Below are 13,988 nucleotides of genomic sequence, written 5' to 3'. Positions count from 1 at the left end.
GTGTATGAGTGAACTTAACATGAGCGAGCTTTTAAGGTGGATTAGTTAAAATGCATGAAGTCCTTGTGCAGTCACTTGCATCCCTGGTTCGATTTCCACTGAGTTTATTTTTCTATGGAATAATAAGCTACTCAGCTAAAACAAAACAAACTAGATTGACTTATGCGCTCGGGGTCTTTGATTTCTGTCCCAATGGTAAGTTCAGTTTGAAAGAAAAACAATCATTGAAAAGTTCTGTTTGCCTGCTAACCTCCTCCCCAGTTGGAAACTGTTGGAGGGTTTGACGCTATGGCCACAAAGATCTGTGTTTACAAGAAGGACCTTTTCTTGAGGTTTATTTCAAGGAACCCCTTAGAGCTCTCCTAAGCTTCTTATTTCAGTCAGTGCCCTGAAATGGGCTGCAGCTCACAGTGAGTGGGCATGTATGTCTTGCCTGACTTCTACGCGTTGTGAAAATGCCCATTAATACATGGCATCGTATTGGTGGATTTTATTACTGTTGTTGCTATGCACTATCATGGTACTTTTCACTATCTTGGATGATTTTTCTGGATGGCTTTTTTCTTTTTCTTTTGAGATAGTCACTAGGAAAGCTAGGTAAAGAGGCACAGGGGGAAAAGTACTCAAGAGTTCCTTGAGAACCCCAATGCTCTTTTTGTTGTTTTTTTTTTTTGTGTGTGTGTGTGGTTTCAACTACATATTTACTGAACTGCTTAAGATGAGAGGTGAAGGTGGACAGGAGGCTGCCATGCTTAGAGCAGTCCTGCTCACATCTGTGCGAAGGACTCGGTAATATTAAGGGAAATTAATTGGTAGCCTAAGGATCATTTTTCATAAGTGCTTCTAGGAAAATACTGTGGGAGGGGACAACAGGCAATTATGCTAGGAAGCTTCCAGTGCTAGAACATTTAGTTCTGAAATCTTTAGTATTGCAATAATTACAGCTACGTCTACTATTGTGATTGATACAAAAGGGTGAGCAAGTGTGTGAAGATTTCAGTGTTGGAAGTGGTGCCAGATGTGAATTGTATTGGTGTGATACCAGAGGCAGCCCAGCCCTTGTGGAGTAAAGAAAGAAGCATTGGTGGATTTGGCAGTGATGTTGCTGCACAGATCTCTGCATCTACACTCAGTGAGGCCCAAAGAAATGCTGAGCTTCTTGGCGCGCATCAGGGTGACCTGAATCATCCTCCACTAGAGAAACATTCATTTTTTCTAATTGCACTGAAAGTTGTTCAAGCAATATGGGAGTGGCAGTTGTAGAAAGGAAGCAACATCCATGCTGGAGGTCTGCTTGGGATGAGGTGGACCATTTTTCTCAAGTGTGCCAGCATTGCTGAACAGCGTATATACACACATGCATTTCCCCCTGATGTGAAACACCACCACGTTACACTGGCCTTGTCAGTACTGACCTGAGGCTGCCACTTTGTTCACAGTTCTTGTACGGATAGACTGTCTGCAGTTGCTTGGGGTGTGACTGAACTCTAATCTGAAGCTTTCAGATCATTCTGTCAGTTATGTCCCTACTGTGCAAAAATTGGTAACTCCTAAGTCTTCACTATTTTAAGAACTTGTTTTTCCAGTTTAAATCAGACTTTTCCAATCTGTTAGATTCCTAGCTTGTTTGTTGTAAGTTGCACTGTGCGCTCAGATACTGACAGCAATCTGGAAACTGCATCAATCCCTACTTTAATCTGTATCAAATGCAATAAATACTGGGATGAGACCGTGATTACACAAAGCATGTGTTTTTCCTTAAATCCTTAAATCATTCCATTTGATGTTTCTTGACAAAATCCCTGGCCTTCAACAAGAAAAGTAAATGAGGGTAAGTACTGGGAAGCCATTCTTTTGGTTTCCACCTATTGCAGACACACATGACCAGACTGACTTGACAATTGTGAAGACGTAGCATGCTGGGGCAAGGCAGTGACAGAAACTCCTATAAGAACATCACAGAGCTCACCAGCTTTAATCCTAAGAGAAAGATAAATTTGTTTGACCTTTCCTCTAGCATGAATGTTTAATAACATGTGTACGTGCATGTGTATTTATAATAATTAAAAAATTAAAACAAGACACTCCACTGCACACACTTGTCTCTCTGGGGAGAGGGTGAGAGAACAAACATGTGACAGATGTTTGTCATGTTGCTTAATGCACTACTGGAAAGCACTCAAGATACCACAGTGATGAGTGCAGTATAAGAAACAGATCTAGAAAGAAAATAACGGGCTTTTACAAGCTCATTCTTGAGCATCTTTCCTCTGCATCTTCTTTTCCAAATTTAGTGTCATCATGACAAAGTTTGTTTCTGTGTTTCAGCAATTGATGCCACAGCAGAAAATGCCAATCTCACATGAGAATCTTGTAAGCTGTACATGAAAACTCATTCCTTACCAACTCTGTTTAAATTTAATTTATACACATTACACATTTGCTCACTCAGGTAAGCAATTTAAATTACATTGTTAACCCATAATGAAAATGAGTTTCTCTTAGCATCACTCTTTATTTCTTTATATTTTCTAGTCTCAACTAATCAACTACAAGGCTGCTCTGTTCACTACAGATAAACAAGAGCAGTAGGTTTGTGTTAAATTGTTAAACAATCTGATTTGTAATTGATCACTGATACATGCAACAGATGAAATATAGATGAATTCTTAAACTCGCTGTATCCGAGTCTAAGATGTTGCTCAAATAATAGATAATTACTCTGACATCGATGCTGTGATTACTTAATGCTTGCATAAAGGACAAAAAGAGATTGAAAAGGTTTAGTAGCTGAGCCCATGACAGCAAGGAGCAGGGCTAAGAAGCTGAGCTCTCCAAACCACGCCAGAGCAAACAGCATGCTCATGTCTACCTCTTGTTGCTCCTTGAGTATTAAAGCCTTTATGGGAAGCCATTGTGAGTCGGATGCTGCTGGGTGGCTTTGGGTACTAACATGAGCTTTTATGTAAATACATATTTTGTGATAGAGGTTTAATTAATTCTCTTGAGAGTCAAAATATTTCAAAGAAATTCTTCATGTCTCTGATTAGCCAGGCTACCCAGCCTTATCTCATTGAGCCAGTACACATTCTGTTGTGGCTGATGCCATTCTATTCCCTGACAATTATTCTTTGGGCAGTCACAGCCTAGTAGTTGCACAATTTCCTCTGAAATAAACTGAGCCTCTCTAACAATCCTTTTGCAGATCCTGTGTATTTGAAAACTGAGCTGGGTTATCTTCAATGTCTTGATCATTGTAGTATTTACATAGCCTTCTTGTAGCCTAATTGACAGCAAGCTGTTATTATGGGATGCATTTTTACATTAAATAGTTATCTATCTATCTGTAAACATAAAATGTTTTATTTTTATTAAATAAGCGTTGGGACTGAGTGCTTGAATTTCCCTATGTTGCTTACAGTATCCAGAGTACTAACTTGACAGAATGTTACAGTTTGACAATCAAGTTCTTGGAGAGTAGGAAATGCAAAATTCAGTTATCTGACAGCCATAATTTACAGAAGAATTGTGACAGTCTTTAATTGTCTGAACCTCACATTCTGTTCTCAGGCTTGTTCTCAGGCTTGTTCTCAGTCCAATGTTACCATTCCCAAAATGTGCTAAGATGTACAGTACTTTATCCTTGGGGAATGCTGTGACAGAAATTGCAATGATTACTGCTGTATAAAAACCTTACATTAATTTAAACAGTCAGAGTTAACAGGGAAAGGAGAGAAGAATGTTTCATTTAAGGACAGCATTCTCTCCATTCAGTTATATACAAGCCACATGGCTCTTCTGGAAGTGTTTATAGAAAATCATAGAATCATAGAATCACAGAATGGCCTGGGTTGAAAAGGACCACGATGCTCATTTAGATTCAACCCCCTGCTGTGTGCAGGTCACCAACCAGCAGCCCAGGCTGCCCAGAGCCACATCCAGCCTGGTCTTGAATGCCTGCAGGGATGGGGCATCCACAGCCTCCTTGGGCAACCTGTTCCAGTGCCTCACCACCATCTGGGTGAAAAACTTCCTCCTCATATCCAACCTAAACCTTCCCTGTCTCAGTTTAAAACCACTTCCCCTTGTCCTATCACCATCCACCCTCGTAAACAGGCCATCAGAAAATTATGGCCAGCAGATTCCCATGACTCATCCTAATACAAATGCTGCCTTTTCCAATCATCTTCTGGACTCTTCTGGAGGGTTCATTTTAGAAGACTTTCGTACTGACAACCATCTACTGACTAAGATGACACTGATTTGCAAAGGCTGCTGTTTGAAGTCTCCAAAGAAATAATGCAAGAACCATGAAGGGCAGCAGAGCTTGCTCTTCTATTCCTTCAATATATAAACCAACTTGCATTTCATAGTTTTAATTCCACAAGCCTCACTAATAGCTATACCCAGTGATTCCCTCATTTTCCAAAAATGTACCCACACTGCCTCTTGCAGTGATTTACACAATTATGTCCTTCCACTGCTGACTTTGGCAGCCTGCTCTATATTTCAACCACTAGTTGTGTACAGAAATTTAGCTTGACCTGTTTTTTAGCTATAGCTTTCTCTAAATCTAGTATATGGTTCCCTGTTTTAGAACTAGTTAGTTTTTCTACTTCTTCCCTGCAATCCATTCTCTCAGGCTCTTATCTGTATCCATAAAATTCTTTCCTAGTCTCATTCTGAGCTACAAACCTGGCTCGGTTCCCTTCATGCTGTGACTCATTTTTCCCAAACCCCCTGACTCATGCTGCTTGCTCACTTACGCAACAGCTTAATCTCTGTAATTTTCTTCATATCTTTATGAGAAGTACATAAATTCACAAGATGCATTTCACCAGTACTTTTGTAGAAAAAGTCCAACCCAAACTACCCTTTGTCTTATTTCAGCCTCTTAAATCTCTACTCCTCTAGCTCGTACCTAGCTGTGTTCTGAACTAACTCATATGTGCCTTACTCTTGGGACTGCAGTGCTTGGCTTGCTGCTCTCTGGTTCTCAACACACTGCAGTTTACTACACTGTTTTCCTGCTCTGTTTGCATATTCATGTGTTCGTAACAGCCAGAAAATGCCCGTGGGTCCCTTTCTCTATTCTGGTCTGTAGCAACCCTGCAAGCAGAATATTACAGCAGATCAAGAAGGGGGGCTAGTGACCTTACAGGATTCAAATTCTTTCTTCTGTCCCTGCTGAGCAGCACCAGTGGAGCAGCTCCTGAATGGTTTATACAAACCTAAACCCAGAATAACTCCAACCATGTCAGTGTTGCACTTGTCACTGACTTCAGTGAAGCTGTTCTCAATGTTTTGAATGTAAATGATAAATATTTTGGTTAATCAGTTTAAATTTTCTGAATTCTCAGTATGAGTGAGACCAGAAAATGACTCAGTCTATTTTTCTAATAGATACAGCTGAACCAAAAACATTGCCTCCCACAGAAGCAATGGCACCAGTGAGTCTGATATTAGACATACAACGATCTGCACAGCCTCGAAGGTATCTTGGACAGCTTACTTAACTTCAGGTTTCTGTAATACCTTTCACTTTTCATCCCTTTCATTACCTTTCCTTCTCTCCCTGTTAGATACTTTGTATTAGTATTTCTCAGAAATGACCAGGTAAGGGTAAAATATTTGAAGAAATTAGACCACTAAACCTCTCCCATTAGCATGGCTTACTTTATTGTACCAAATTAAGTATTCGGTCCCTTATTTATGTTTCTTATATTGTTCTTGCAACTGAAGCCAAGCTCACTGCTATGTCGTTTCCTGGATCCTCCCTGATCCTTTCTTACACATAGGAACAACATTAGCAACCTCCAAATTCCCTGGTTCCCTCCCCAGCCCTAGCAAGCTATCAACAATTTCTGTCAAAGGCTTTTCTATTTCCCTTGCTACTTCCTTCAACATTTGGGATGTTATTCATCTGGGCTGAATGCCCAGACAACTTTTAACTCATTGGCGTTGGGAGGCTGTGTTTTGTGGTGGTAAATACCAGCAGAAAATCTGTTTCATACCATCAGGTCGGTAGGTACCAAGAGACTAAATATTTGGAGGAATTTCTCACTTCTGGAGTGGCAGAACCTACTAATACCAGAGACTTGTACTGTAACAGTGCAATCACTATCCAGTGGTGTCATGAGGTAGCGTCTATAATTCTCTATAACACTGTAGCAGCCCATAAACTCCCCTTTTATTGCTGTTTTTTTTCTCCTTCCTTTTAAATTTTCCTTTGGCTCTTTCATGTTAAGTATATTGGACTGATTGCCCTGGTAACGAGCTTTCACAGTTGAGCGAAGGTAACCTGCACAAATGCTTGTTTGCACAAGAAAAATATAAGCAGGAGCCAAGACCTACACTTAGGCAAATAAGTGAGGTAGAATGTTTAAATTAAAATGATTTTCATGAAAATGGTGTAACTTCTTCTGGTAAGCTGAAACGTTCTCTCGCATATTTGTGACTACAGCAAAGTGAACTCCTTGTAGATTTGTCTTCTAGTACTACTGGGCATCACGGTATAACAGAATAGAAGTAATACAAACTATTAATGCAGAAAGTATGGAAAAAAAACAACCTAATGTGGTGCAACTTCATAGTTCCTTCTATAATTTCTATCTTGTGACTGAAAAAGTGTCAGCAGTTACTATGAATTTGGGAAAGTTACCCAACCATAGTGATTTCATGAATATGAAGGTACAAGAGAAGCATCCTTCCCCTGTTTACTCAACAGAGTTAACAAAGGATCAAGCTGTAATAATCAAGTCTGGACTGCAGTATTTTGTCACAATTATGTATTGTCTCTGGTATGTCCAAACTGAATTGACTTCTCACATAGAATAGCTAAATAAAGGATGAGCCACAGCTTTCAGCACTAGAACATCCCCCACATGTTTGCTTGGGGAGTGGCAGGCAGCTGAAAAGAAAAAAAATGAATGAAGCTTTGAACTGATGCATTACTTCCTTTCTTCTCCACTTTGCCTCAATCTGTAATTCCTTCTCTAGAAGAGTATGCCATGCGGTCTGCAAACTCCACAGCCAAAGGTAAATTGCTTTTGATTCTGAGATTATATTTGACTATAATTGACAGTGAGATGCTGCATGCAGAATGTTTTTGCTATCTGTAACGTAACAAAATAGTTGTAATTATTAAGTTTGAGACAGTTCTTCAGAGGTAAGAAGATCACAGAATCATAGGCTCATTAAGATTGGAAAAGACCTCTGAGATCATCCAGTCCAACCGCCAACCCTCACCCACTGTGCCCACTGACCATGTCCCTGAGTGCCACATCTCCACAGTTCTTTAACACCTCCAGGGACAGTGACTCCACCACCTCCCTGAGCAGCTGTGCCACTGCCTCATCACTCTTTTGGAGAAGAAATTCTTCCTAATTCCAGCTTGAATTAGTACCCAAACAGATATTCTGTTCCTTTGCTTTCTGCACAGTAGCTGTCCATGCTGGAAATGGCATGGGAAGTTGAAAACCTAATGCTGTACTATAATTTAAACAATAACTTCTACACTGTGCTGTATATTTTTTTTCCAGGCCCCTACCAGTACAAGCCATGGCTCATCCAGACCTGTAGGACTGTGCTCTGCTAAAAGGACATACTTTGATATCAAGCCACAACCACAGGTTATTAAGTGAAGCAAGCACCGTTCAAATGACAATAATTAAAATGATTATTACAATTAAAAGTAGTATGGCTAATATTTGTCTAATACAAGGCCACAAAAACTACTGCCAAGAATCAACAGAATTTTCTACCCATGACACATCAACACATATTTTTGAAAATAACGACGACACAGGTGTAACATATGTTTAAAGCCACTCAAAGGGAAGAATACTTTTTTTTCCCCAACAGAAGAACAAATCGTTAAATATTAGTCTCTCTGTTCATCAGAAAGGCAAATATTTCATGGTTTTGATCTACGTCCATTTAAAACTTGTATTTTTCTGGGGCCACCAATGGGGGTGTACTTGCTTTCAAGTTGAATCCAATAACTCAGTGCAATGCATCTGCGAATCCCAGAGTGCTTCAAAATGTAAGCTGTCATAATGGTAAACTTTTTGACTTACATTGCAAAAGCTTATTTTTACTTTCAGTAGAGTATTTCCTGCTGTTGCTTTCTTGTGATTTTGTGCTAGAGGACTGACTTGTGCGTTTCGGTTCATGCCTGCCTAAGTGAGGATCACCCACCCATGATGACCAATACATTTGGACTATACTCAAAAACAACAAGGGTGGATTAAACTATTCCATTATTGCAGATGAAAGAGTTCTCCCCGACATCTGGCATATCATCTTCAAAACTGATATGGAACATTTCCATAAATTCAGCTTAACACTGTTTTTGTGAGTGTTCCAAAGTATTTTTAACATGAAGAAATAGCATGCAAACTAATTTCCTATTTGAAAAGTAAATGTCTTGTTCTTATTCTTTAATTCATCTAGTTATTAAAAAAGGAAAAAAAAAAAGAATGTTCACTTAACTTGAAGCATACTGTTTTGTTTATTCAAGTTAATGGAAAAGCTAGTCAGTGTTTGATGTAAAGCTGCCCCCTTGCTTGAAAGAAAACCAAACAACTGGTTATGAATTATGAATATCTCCTAATAGTTTCCAGAATTATCTGAAGGATGTATTTTTTTCTTAATTACATACACTTAAAAGTTCCAAGTTCCCTATTCATTTCCATTTTGTTTATTTCTCTCCTTGGAAACCTCATAAGCATTTTCTTTTAGTGAGGCTTGACTGAACAAAATATTACTGCTACAACCTGCAATATTAGGGAAATAAATGCCTGAAAGCTCATTGTGGTTTTTAATTAGGAAGTGGAAGAATCGCTTATTAAATCTTTGCAAGCCTTTTCACAGCACTTATACTGGTATCTGCTGAGTCCCTGCAAAGGAAAACACTGAGCTTCTACCCAAACACTGTGCTTAGAAATACATTTCAAACCCCAATTTTTATTTTTTTATTTTTATTTTTTTGCATAGCCTCAGAATAGCAGTTCCTGCAAGAATTTTGCTTTCCTTTTATGCTGGCGTGTCTTAAACTGTTTCAGACCTAACCAGACATAACCTTGTGAGGCATCAGGTGTCTCCTTCCTCTGAGGGAGGCATCTCCATATGGGAGCTGCTGGCAAAGGTGCCACAATGGGGGATGCAGTCTGGTGAAAACCTGATCATTCTGCATGGCCCCACCATTGCCTCCTTGTCTTTCTGACAGCAGAGCACTGGTTATCATCAGAACAACTAATTAACACAGCAAGTAAACTGATGGTCTGACACTGTGATGTCCAACCCTATTCCAAAATACAACAGCCTCTTCTTTCTGGGTTGTGAATGCAATTCAGTGGACAGCTGTTCCTTTGCTCACTTGGGATAAAAAGAGACCTTGAGGTATAAGGAACTTAATATGTAAGATAAAGGACTTAAAATACTTGGTATATTTTATCAATAAAATCTGACTCCCCTTATGCCTTTGCAGGCTGAATGAGCTGTTTCAGGAATTGTAACTGTAGTTCCCAAGCTGAAAACATTTAAGTTCAAGTCAAGTTCAAAAGCAATTATCAGAAGGAGAAAGCTTATCTAAATGATGATATTGTTTTTAGCACTAATCATCCTATCTGTTGGCAGTACCAACATGCTGCAATCTCCACAGCTCCCTACGTAAATAAGCAGATTCCTGATGCCGTTCCAACTTCAGAAATGCCTTTGAAAGCATTATTTAGTTATGAATTTTTCCTACATGTGTTTCTCTTAGTGTTGCTGTACGTACTCACAGATGCTCTGTTTTGGAGAGCAAAACTTATTTATTTTTAAATTACAGTCAGAGAGCACTGGCCTGTGTATTACCTTCTCACGAAATTAAAATGTTGAAAGAAATTCACTTCCATGCCCTCTACAGCTTTTGAGTGATAAAATAATAAAAGCAAAGAATGGAAATAGTACTTAAAAAAGACACATCAGTTGATTCAGTCCAAAATATACTCTAGGGAAGGGAGGGGATTGGAAGAGCTGGGATAGAAAAACACAATGTTCAGGTTGCACAGTTCAAGTGAAGAGAAATAGATGTGCAGAAGTTTGAGATTGCTGTGACAATACTAATTTGACAGTGCCACAGACAAGCCCTGTGGCAAGGTATTGATCTAACAAATAGCAGGAATGTTATCTTGTGCATTTTTCTCTCTCTTCTTTCCTTCACATTTGCATTAGCTGGCTCTCCATTCAAATTCTAGTGGAAAATCCAACCTTCCACGTAACTGTTAAGGTGAAGGAGGCTTAAAAGGAAGTTTTAAAAATCCTCAGTTTGAAAGAGAATGTTGGTACATGAGATAAAGCCAGGCAGGTCCAGAAGAAAGGCAGGGACACCAGGGAAACAGAAATACATCATTTGAAGGTAAAAGGAAAAAAAAAAAAGGCAGTATGAATATTTATGAAGAAAAATGAACATCAGAGCTAAAAAGAGATGTCGTGATACAGGTGACTGACTGGAGTCTAAAGAAAAGAATGGGGAAAAGAGTAAGACACATGCACGAGAGGCCCACTGACGCAGCTGCTTTTCACTTGCAGATGTAGTATTTATTAAACACTGTATTACAATTCAAGACCGGCAGCGCGATCTGGTTAGATGATCAAGGTGCTTCGACGCTCTATTTTCGACCAGAGAGCTGGTGAGTACCTGCCAATGTCTGTCTGCCTGCTTTGCTGCCGTTTTTCCTATTCCAACTATAATTTGAGCTGTCAGAAGAATGACGAAATACGAATTGCTGAGGCGGTGCAATGGCACCCTGCACAGCACAGCGTCCTGCTGGGCTGCTGCGTGGCTGGGACGCGGTGCGAGCAAGGCGGCAGCTCGAGGGAGACAGCGGGGAGCTGTGGGCAGAGCAGGGATGGACAAGAAGGGTGACCGAAGGAAGGGCTGAGGGTGTGCAGCCTACTGAAGATTGTAAGTTGGAGTGGTGCTTGGGAAGTATTTGTTGTTCTTTCAAAAACCTGACAAAAAAATCTTAAAACTGAGAATTATTATTATTTTTGGACCCAAGCTAAGATTTTTCTGGGGGTTAGCCACATTTTTTTTCTGTGCTCGGGAACAAAAAAAGGAAAAAGATGCTGAAAAATACTTTGTTCTTTCAATGAGCCAGTAATAAATAAAAAGCAACATTTCCCAAGGAAACTTCTGTTTTTAAAAGAGAGCTATTTTTTTCTTCCAAATTACTTCGCATTGAAATTGCGATCAACTCTGCTCTCAGGCTAGGATCTGACTGCCCAGCTGCCTTTATGCAATCAAACAGAAGTAGCAATTAGAACAGATTTCTCCCCCCTCTCTTCCACCCCCTCTCCCCCTTCTACCCCCTTTTTTTTTTAATTTTCCTTCTGGTCTTTAGCTGGGAAGTTTCATGAGTTTGCCTGAGAATAGATGCTGTGCTGCCATAATCCTGGCACTTTCACTGAAAATGAGATTTTGGCAGTTATTTCAGCATAAGCAGAGTACTCCTGAAGTCTGCTCGCAGGGCTGTCGAGATGGTGAAATGCAGCAACCTGCTTTTATTTGTCTGAGCATGTGATTTCTTTTTTATACCTTGTGATCTTCACAGATTTCTGGCGAAGCTTAAAAGGTTAGTTGGAAAAGGAGTGGCTAGCATTTGTTTAGAAAATAAATAGAAAAAAGTAGGCCAAATACCAGTAAAGTTCCAGTTTTAAAATATTAAACTAACACATAACATTGCTGGCCTGGAAAGGTCAGATGAAGGGGGAGAAAGGATGTATTTAGAGTGATTGCCAGGCAGGACGTGGGATCTCTCACTGACTTGGCAGTAGATACTTTAGCTCTATTTGCTATTAGTGCTGTTTCAAATGCTCTATATTTGCTAAGTTCTTAAGTTTGACAAGATCCATGCTTTATTTTCCAGTATTTACGTGGTATTAAGCAAGTGTGTAAATCCATTCAGAGAGTAACCAGGACATACACAGACCCCCCTTCCCCTCTCCCCCCACCTTTTTTTTCTTTGCTGGCTGGCAGTAGACAGGATGCTCAGAAACCCAGGACAATGGAAGTCTGGAGGCATTTTGCTTTGGGGTGTGCTATCAGATAACAAGGGTATTTGTGACATGCCTAAACTTGCTAAATACAAGTGGAAGAGGGCCCTCTGCTTCCAAATTTGTCAGTGGGAGTGAAGAAAGAAATGATTACTTAACAGTAGAGCAGCTACAAGTCCTTCCAATGAAATCATAAGATTTAATGAAAACGCCAATACTCCTTTCTATGGTCTGATTCTGAGGACTTGGCTAGTGTAAAGAAGAAAGCCCAACGCAGCAGCTAAATAATTGCTGCCACATCATCTAAGCATCTAAGCACATCATTATCACTGCTGGATGAGATGAAAGGTATTTACAAACTAGAGTCTGCCAGGAGAACAGAGTCAGCAAAAGCTTGATCCAGCTCCAGCTGTAATCAATAGGAGCCTTCAACTAAATTAGAGTTTAAAGAACAAACTAACTACTTTGTAAAATGTATTACACTTTGAGTTTTGCAAAATTAAACCTGGAGCTCATCAGAAGGGAGGCACGTAGGGATTTGTTGCCTAACAAAGCTCTTTGTTTTACTTCACGCATTCTTTGCTGCTCTTCCAAACTATACTTCCCACTCAAGCAATCCAGGCTCATTTGCCCTTTTTTTTTTCTTCTTTTTTTCTTCCCCTCTCCCTTAAATCTCCCACTTTTACTTTCCTCATGTTTTTCTTTCTGTATTCCTCTAGGTTCTGCCCTTCTAATTTTTCAAGGCAGAGAATGCGTCTTTGTTTGTGAAGGGCAAAGCAAGTTTATGGCACCCTATTCATTATATTTATGAATCATATCTAACTGAATTTTTCCCATAGCCCAAAGGTGGCTGTTTGCCCAAAGGCACTGCTCTCAGTGCCTGTATTTTCTATTTATAAGGTGCATTTTAGTTTACATCAGAAGCTTAAGGAAAGACTTCTGCTTGATATCACTTCTGCCAAATGAAACCCACAGAGAAGCTGTGGCCAAAGGAACTCTGTACAAAAGTTGTCTGGGCTCTGTAATTTTGTTCACGTGGGTGCATGGTAGTATACATTAGTTGCCAATTAAAACAATCAAAAATAGATAGAGCACTGTGCAAGTCCTGAGATGATCTTAAAAAGTACAGAACACAGGTAAATGCTGACTGAGAGACACGCTGTCAAAACAGTTTGGTGAGAAAACCAGTTTTTGCAAGACGTTTGGGAAAGGACAAGCAGCTCCCCTGATAACTCATTCTACTCTGTGCACCTTGGTGAAATTCCAGAGAGGAATAGTTTACAAGAGGGTTAAAGAAAATTGTTGTTTTTGAAACTATTTGTGGTTGTGACCAAGTGTGGGCGCTCCCCAGATGTTGACGTTGAATAGTCAGTGTAGCTGAGGATAGCAAGGAATTAACTGTTTCAGTCCTCAGGAAGGACATTAGCAGTAGCAGATGTTCAACACGAGGCAAGTCTTTCTGGCTCTGGATATGCTGGTGGGTGCTGAAAAGCTACAGCAGCATCAAGCCTAGGATGCACGTAGGATGAGGCCCACTGTGTCCATGCAGATGCCCATTCAAACCAGGTTTTCTGGCTCCAGAGACTGGCAGGAATAAAGGAAGAAACAGGCCCTGATCGAATCACTAGACTTTAAAACAAACAAACAAAAACAATTTTGTGGTATGTTTCTTTTCCTCTTAGCTCCAGGAAGAAAGATGAGTGAGAAGCTCTAGCAACCCTCCTTGACAAGACAGCTGTTAGGCCCTCCTTCCTCTCAATCGTTTCAGAAAGGATTTGTCTTGATTTTCAGTTCATTCCTTCCCCAAAAGGCATGTCATCCTGACTTTTTGCAAATTGAGTGTATGAGCAAACTGCCAACAATCTATAGCCTGCCTGCATCTCCGTGTTGCTGAGGGATGCCCAGAACATTATCAACACATCACTCAGCACTACTGTTTCAGCGCC

The 13,988-nt window shown here is 40.0% G+C and overlaps 1 protein-coding gene and 1 long non-coding RNA gene across 2 annotated transcripts in view; one reads left to right on the top strand and one right to left on the bottom strand.

The window, feature by feature from the left end:
* Positions 1–13,988, bottom strand: part of EFEMP1 (EGF containing fibulin extracellular matrix protein 1) — a 50,559-nt gene that overhangs the window by 17,187 nt on the left and 19,384 nt on the right. The window lies entirely within an intron of this gene.
* On the top strand, positions 4,614–7,772 carry LOC116216267. Its single transcript, XR_004158715.1, has 3 exons — positions 4,614–5,494; positions 7,000–7,038; positions 7,542–7,772. It is a non-coding gene; the product is annotated as an uncharacterized LOC116216267 (long non-coding RNA).

Source organism: Meleagris gallopavo, chromosome 2 (assembly GCF_000146605.3).
Source record: "Meleagris gallopavo isolate NT-WF06-2002-E0010 breed Aviagen turkey brand Nicholas breeding stock chromosome 2, Turkey_5.1, whole genome shotgun sequence".
NCBI classification, from domain to species: domain Eukaryota; kingdom Metazoa; phylum Chordata; class Aves; order Galliformes; family Phasianidae; genus Meleagris; species Meleagris gallopavo.
Note: the sequence above shows the minus strand (reverse complement) of the source record. Positions and strands in the feature narration are given on the sequence as shown.